This window comes from Neomonachus schauinslandi, chromosome 1 (genome assembly GCF_002201575.2).
Source record: "Neomonachus schauinslandi chromosome 1, ASM220157v2, whole genome shotgun sequence".
In the NCBI taxonomy this organism is placed as follows: domain Eukaryota; kingdom Metazoa; phylum Chordata; class Mammalia; order Carnivora; family Phocidae; genus Neomonachus; species Neomonachus schauinslandi.
Window position 1 is genome coordinate 1,523,326 of NC_058403.1, and position 6,000 is coordinate 1,529,325.

Sequence of the window (6,000 nt, forward strand, 5' to 3'; positions counted from 1 at the left end):
CACAGTCCTGCCCACGCTCACGGGAGGCAGCTGGGCAGACTAGTGGCTCCCACGGGAACTCCAGAGCCCCGGGGACTGACCAGGCGCCAGCGCCACGACAGCTGCGCATCTTGGGCAGCAGCTTCGTCTGTGGCCTCGGTTCCCCACCTCTTCCGCGAGGGGTCAGCAGTGCTTGCTCCCTGGGGCTGCAGAGAACAAGCAAGCGCCCAGGGTGACCCCCGTACCCAGTGGTGCCTTTGTGCATGAGTGCACGTGCGTACACGCGGGAAGACACCACCCAGCGTGGTTACGGAGGTCATCCGAGTGAGGAGACGACTGCTCTCATCACTTTTTCTTGTCTCTTTTGTCTGAATGTTCTGTGACAAGCATGCAATTTGTAACAGAAGAACACGCCCAAGAAAGGCTCGAGGGGGCGAGAAGGTGGGCCCCACACACCACCAGACTGAGGCAAGGCTCAGGGTACCACAGCCATCACGGGGGGCCGCCCGTGGCAACAGGCTGAGTATGAAACGGGCAGAGCGAGAGCTCAGGTGTAGACTCTTCTCTGAATGCTTCCTTGTACACAAGAGCCACAGTGGAGGATGGAGAGGCACGTTCTCTCCAGCCAGGCCCCTAATGCACCTAAATTAGTTCAGATGTAATACAGAAAGAAATGCCTTTCTCCCATGCACAAATACGTCCTCCAAAACGGGACGTGGTCAGCAGAGAAGGGGGCTCGTGGCAGTCAGGGAAGGGGACGGCAGGGGATCCTGGTAGTCAGAGTGAGCAACCCCAGAGCGGGCTCTGTGGGAGGGGCCAGCGGAGCATCAGGCTCCACACCACGTGGCGGCCCCGTCGCCCTCTCCCTGACCGCTCCTGCACCTGGCGCGTCTCATTACTCAGGGTGGCTGCTATCCCATGGCTGAGACCTGCCTGAGGCGAAGCTGTTCCCCACCCCAGCTGAGAACCAGTGCCTCGGGAGCCCCCACAGCAGCCAGCGGGGCTGACATGGGTCCTCCTGTCCACACACCACGGGGTGAGTGAGTGCCTCCTGGCCCGGAAGGGCCTTGGCCTGGGACCCACTGCTCCTGCCCCGCTGGGTACACGAGGGCCAGAAGCAGAACTGGCGCTCGGTCTGCGTCATCACCCCTGAAGGCACCAAGCAGAGAAAGACCGTGTGGTCTTAGACCCACACTGGGAACGACACAATTAGGTCTTCAATCAAAACAACAATTCAGCCTTTAACAAAATCCCAGGGGCAGAGAATGCAGTCTCCTGTCAACAGAGGGTGTTTGTTGTGACACGGTGGTGGGAGGGCCAGGCCTGTGGTTCAGGAACGGAAGGTGCCAGCACAGCCCAGAGCAGAGGTTCTGCGCTTCGGGAAGCTCTGCTGGTCTCCAAGTCCTCCTCTGCATGTCTTTCCTCTTCTCCCTCTGACTTCTTCAGCTCAGATCCCCAACACAGACTCGAGCCTCATGACGCCAACATTCTCAGCGCCGTGAGCACAGAGCTCGTCCGGCCACCGAAGGGTGGGCTCCACCGAGTCACCCGGCCCTGCAGGCACAGGGGTCCACAGCCACACAGCCCGCAGACGAGGCGCCACCCCCACCCTGGGCACTCCCCTCTGTCTCAGACCCCTTCCAGCCAAACTGGGTCTGCACACAGACACACCCCAAGAAAATGGCAGCCAAGCAGACACCCGCACACCGAACAATCCCTAAGTGTGGGGATGAGGCGTGGGCTTGGAGGAAAGGAAAACAGCCCAGAGTAACCACAGGACCCAGAGACGGAGCTAAAAGGGCATCCGGCAGGTTCCCGAAAACCCACTGACTCGATGTGCTTAGTAGCCACAGCCTAGAGACAGACTTGCCGCATTGCTCTCAAACCCATTTCAAAGTATACCGCCCGAGAGCAAGCTCAGAAACGAACCACCGGAAGCTTCCAGGCTCTGCGGAACTGCTTCGTCTGCCTCACCACGCCGGTGACGTATGGACACTGCTGACAGCTTACTTCCGCCGAGGTGACAAGCAAAGCCAGCACCCCGTGACGCTGGGGCGCCGTCGCTGCGTGTGAGTGTGCGCGGGGTGATGCACACCTGCCTTCCCCTATTTTCCTACAGGATTTGGGGCTTTTTCTTCTCCACGGTTTTTAAATATTTATGATATACGTTGCAAAGATTTTTCTCTTTGAAAAAGTTGATCCTTCTGTCTTCCGACTTTACTCACATTTTGTTGTTTTGTTTCACTCAGGCAGGTTTCCACGGTTGGCGGGATTTTTTTAACGGAGTCCATTTCGACCATCTTTTCTTCTGTTGAACCTGAGTTTTGAGTTCTACTTTGACAAGCCTTGCCCAACACTTAGGTTATATTCAGTGTGTTTCTGTCTCACACTTGAATAGTTTCATCTTCCACATTTAGCTCTCTGATCCATTTGGAGCTTATTCTTGCACATGGTGTAAGGCAGAAATCCAATGTCTTTCACACAATGGTGCTCAACTGTCCCCAAATCACTTCTTCAGAAGTCCCTCATGACCCGGCAATCTGAGATACCACCCTAATCACAGACGACACGTCCGTCCGGATTTGGGCTTCTTTCTGAGCCCCCTAGGGCACTGGTCACGTCATGACCACACGATCTCACACGGAGAGGCTCTCCGGTGCATTTTAATGTCTGGTAGGCTATGCACCTTTTCTCAGCCCCTTCTCTTCTGAGTTTCTAGGTCTCCATGCGTGCTTGTTTTTCTGTGTCCGTTTTAGAATCGATATGTCCAGCCCGAGGGAAACTAATGACTCTTGTTGCATTCATATTTTTATTGGAATCACATGAACTCTGCACATTAGCCCCGCGGAGAAGTGCCATCGTAGTGATGCTGTGACACCCTAACACGAATAGGGCATGCCCTTCCATCTGCTCGAGGCTACTTCTGTGTCGTCTCAAGAGTTTTTAGAAAGGTCTTCACTTAGGTTTTGAACCTTTCTTACCACATTCATTCCTGACTATGGGATCATTTTTGTCGCTACTCTGAACGGGCCACCTCCTCTACAGTATCCTCTGTGAATACTAAGTTACAAGGATGTTTGTATGTTACATGTTTATTTCTGCCGCCTTGGCGAATTTTTATGATGTGGTTTTTTTAAATCACGGATTCTGAGGCTGTGCCCTCCCCCAAGGTGGCTACTGTATGGGCCAGCATACCACCATAGAAGGGGCTCCCTGAGGATCCTGCAAACATCATTTTACCTATTCTATTCCAAATCTTATGCCTATGTTTTCTCTTGTCCTGTCCTCAACCTGGCTGGTAAGAACATTAGGATCCCCCTTATAATCTTTAATGAAACTGCACATCTGTGTTTTGTGCAACTTCTTCGTCTTCAAATACATCTTCTTCACCCTTCTGGCTCATGTTTAAACCTTGGATAAAACGTTTTCATAGAGAAAAACAGAACTTCCATCTAAAACAAACTGAATGACTGACACTTGTGGGTCCTGAAAAAGAGATTTTTGGATTTCTAAATGTTACTTTTGAAATAAATAGGAAATACATATCCAACTCCTATTTCATTACTTCAGTATTCCAACAATCATGTATCATATCTACTGCATCTTCAGCCACGTCCTCTCACTCGCAAGGGATGCCTTCCATCCTGCTCCTCCCTGGCTTGGAGTACCTTCTGCCAGAAGGACCCTAACAGACTTCAGACAGCACTAAACAGGCTTTGTATAAGTAAAGCACGCTAAACTTTTCTTACATTGCTGGGAAAATTCATTTTTTATTAATTTGTTGTTTTGACTAATTCCTAACTCACTTTTAGGAGACTAAGAGAAAAGGGGGACAGCAAACACACCCAAGGCCTGTGGCTTCCCCCGGCTCTCCCTGGCTTTACCGTGGAGACTCACATCTGGGAAACTCAATCCAGGTATCATGGTACGCACATCTACGCACACTGGTCTCTGGCCCACACGGTTAGGATGGTTTGGGAGCAACAATAATGAACGCATTTAGAATGATTAGTTACTGACAGACTCTATTTCTATTAGTCTAGGCTGCAACAATGAACATGACCACAACCCACACTGCACACAGAGAGCCTGGTTAAATATCATAAAAGGGCTTTAAAAGCAGCAGGCATCCTAGGCAAATGAAGAAAGGGACCTACTGAAAACCAAGGAAGGTAGTAAGATCTCCATCATAGGAAACAACTGCAATAAAGACAAAGGAGTCCGTGCCACCGTGGAAAAGAAACAAAAGCAAACAGCTCTGAAAGCTTGAAATCCTATTGATAACACTTGAGAATCTAAGAACAACGTCATCAACATGAAATGACAGCAAGGTAGCTCTTTTCTCACAAAAGAATTTCCATGCCAGATTGTTGATCTTTGTCCACAGTTGTTTCACAGAACAAAGACACAGGATCACGAGCAAACCAGACCAAACATCAAAGAGGCTGATCTCAGCCAGAATTCCTAGATACAGGCATGCCGTAGAGAGAAAACTCACCCCACAAGTTCAAAAGCCTGGACGTGGTGGGTTTCTTGGCACTTGGTAGACAGGCAAGCCAGGATTTCAGGTCCCGCACCTTCCCAGGGTGCCATATGCTTGCTCGAAGCCCAGTTCTTGAAACACGCCTACAACCCACGTGTGCACACTCGTGCGAAGTAAGTCTATGAGCAAGCACAGGAACAACACACTGTTAGCATGCTTTTATCTGCATGTTCAAAACAACTCCACATTTCCTTACGCCTAACTCTTAGGGGTTGTCTCATTCAAAATACGTTCAGTTAATTGTGACCTGAGAACCACTGAGGCTTCAAGGGGGCATCTGAAGAAAATGGAGAAATCATGCCATCTATCTCTTTTATCATACTTAAAAGCCCAAAATGAAACCAGATCTTCTCTAAAAAATCACAAGTGACAAAGTCAAATATCAAAAAACCAAAGGATCAAAGATGCATCTAAAACATAACAGAAAATCACTTCAGAAGTGAACCCAGCACCCCGCATCACCTCTCTTTGTTTTCACCTCTTGGTTTCCACGCTAACCCTGTTATCCAACCCAGCACTCAGCAGGTTCGGACTTCATCCAGGAATATTTCCCCCAAGGAAAAATGCCAACTTTGCATTAACGTCATAAACACCACGACCCCTTGTGGCCAGCCGTCACCTCAAGAAGACTTGCAGGACGGGTATGGAGCAGCGTGCTGAGCCAGGACCCCCAGGCTGGCTGTTGGGAGCTCACCAGGACAGCAGGTGGCACTTCCAACCCCATGGGCTGCCCACCACTGCAAGGCAGGGGCCCTGCTCCCAAAACCCCCACTTGCCACTCCTGATACTTCCTCTGCTTCAAGACGCTTTTAGTGTCCCCTGCAACACTGTGTCTGTCCACCTGGGCCGAACAGACCATCTCAACTTTGCTGGACCTGGCTGCTAGCCAGCTGGACAGGAGTTTCATCTCAAAGCTCTTTGAGAACCCCCTCCCTGAGAACACCTCCATTCCTGGCCCATCCTCCCACCCCCACTCCTGTCTCCCAGCAGCAGTCGGGGCCGGCCCCTGCCCTATCTTCCCTCTTCTTTCTGGAGTCTAACTCTCCCCCAGAGGTCCCAAGCTAAACAGATGCAGTGGGCAATGGCCCCTCTCCTCTGGCCCTGCTCCTTTATGCCCCCCACTGCATGGGACGACTACAGAATCCAAGCTTACCACACCCAGGCAGCACCTAAGTCTTCCCAGAAGACTGTGACCACACCCACATATATGTATCCCATTAAACCCAAACTAAATGCAACCCAATGTGACTTCCTCTCAGTCAGCTCACAAAGAAGCCTGAGGCCGTCCAAGGTCTCCTGGGACAGGGGTTGTGCAAGAGAGAAGCGGGTAGACAAGGAGGCAGCAGTCCTGGTGACTCAAGTTAAAAGATCTCACTCCTGAGAGATGTAAAACGTGTGAAGACTCTGGCCAGGAGGGACCTCTGCAAGTGAGGTCCCTGGACATCCACATCACTATGACCCCAGCCTCGCCCAGGGGC

The 6,000-nt window shown here is 51.2% G+C and overlaps 1 protein-coding gene across 1 annotated transcript in view; it reads right to left on the reverse strand.

The window, feature by feature from the left end:
- ADARB1 (adenosine deaminase RNA specific B1) overlaps positions 1 to 4,575 on the reverse strand; it is a 111,232-nt gene extending 106,657 nt beyond the window's left edge. The window contains exon 1 of the mRNA XM_021679229.1: positions 4,478 to 4,575. The gene's annotated coding sequence lies outside the window, so the exon portion shown is untranslated. The remainder of the gene's footprint in view (positions 1 to 4,477) is intronic.
- Between the last annotated feature and the right edge of the window lie 1,425 nt (positions 4,576 to 6,000).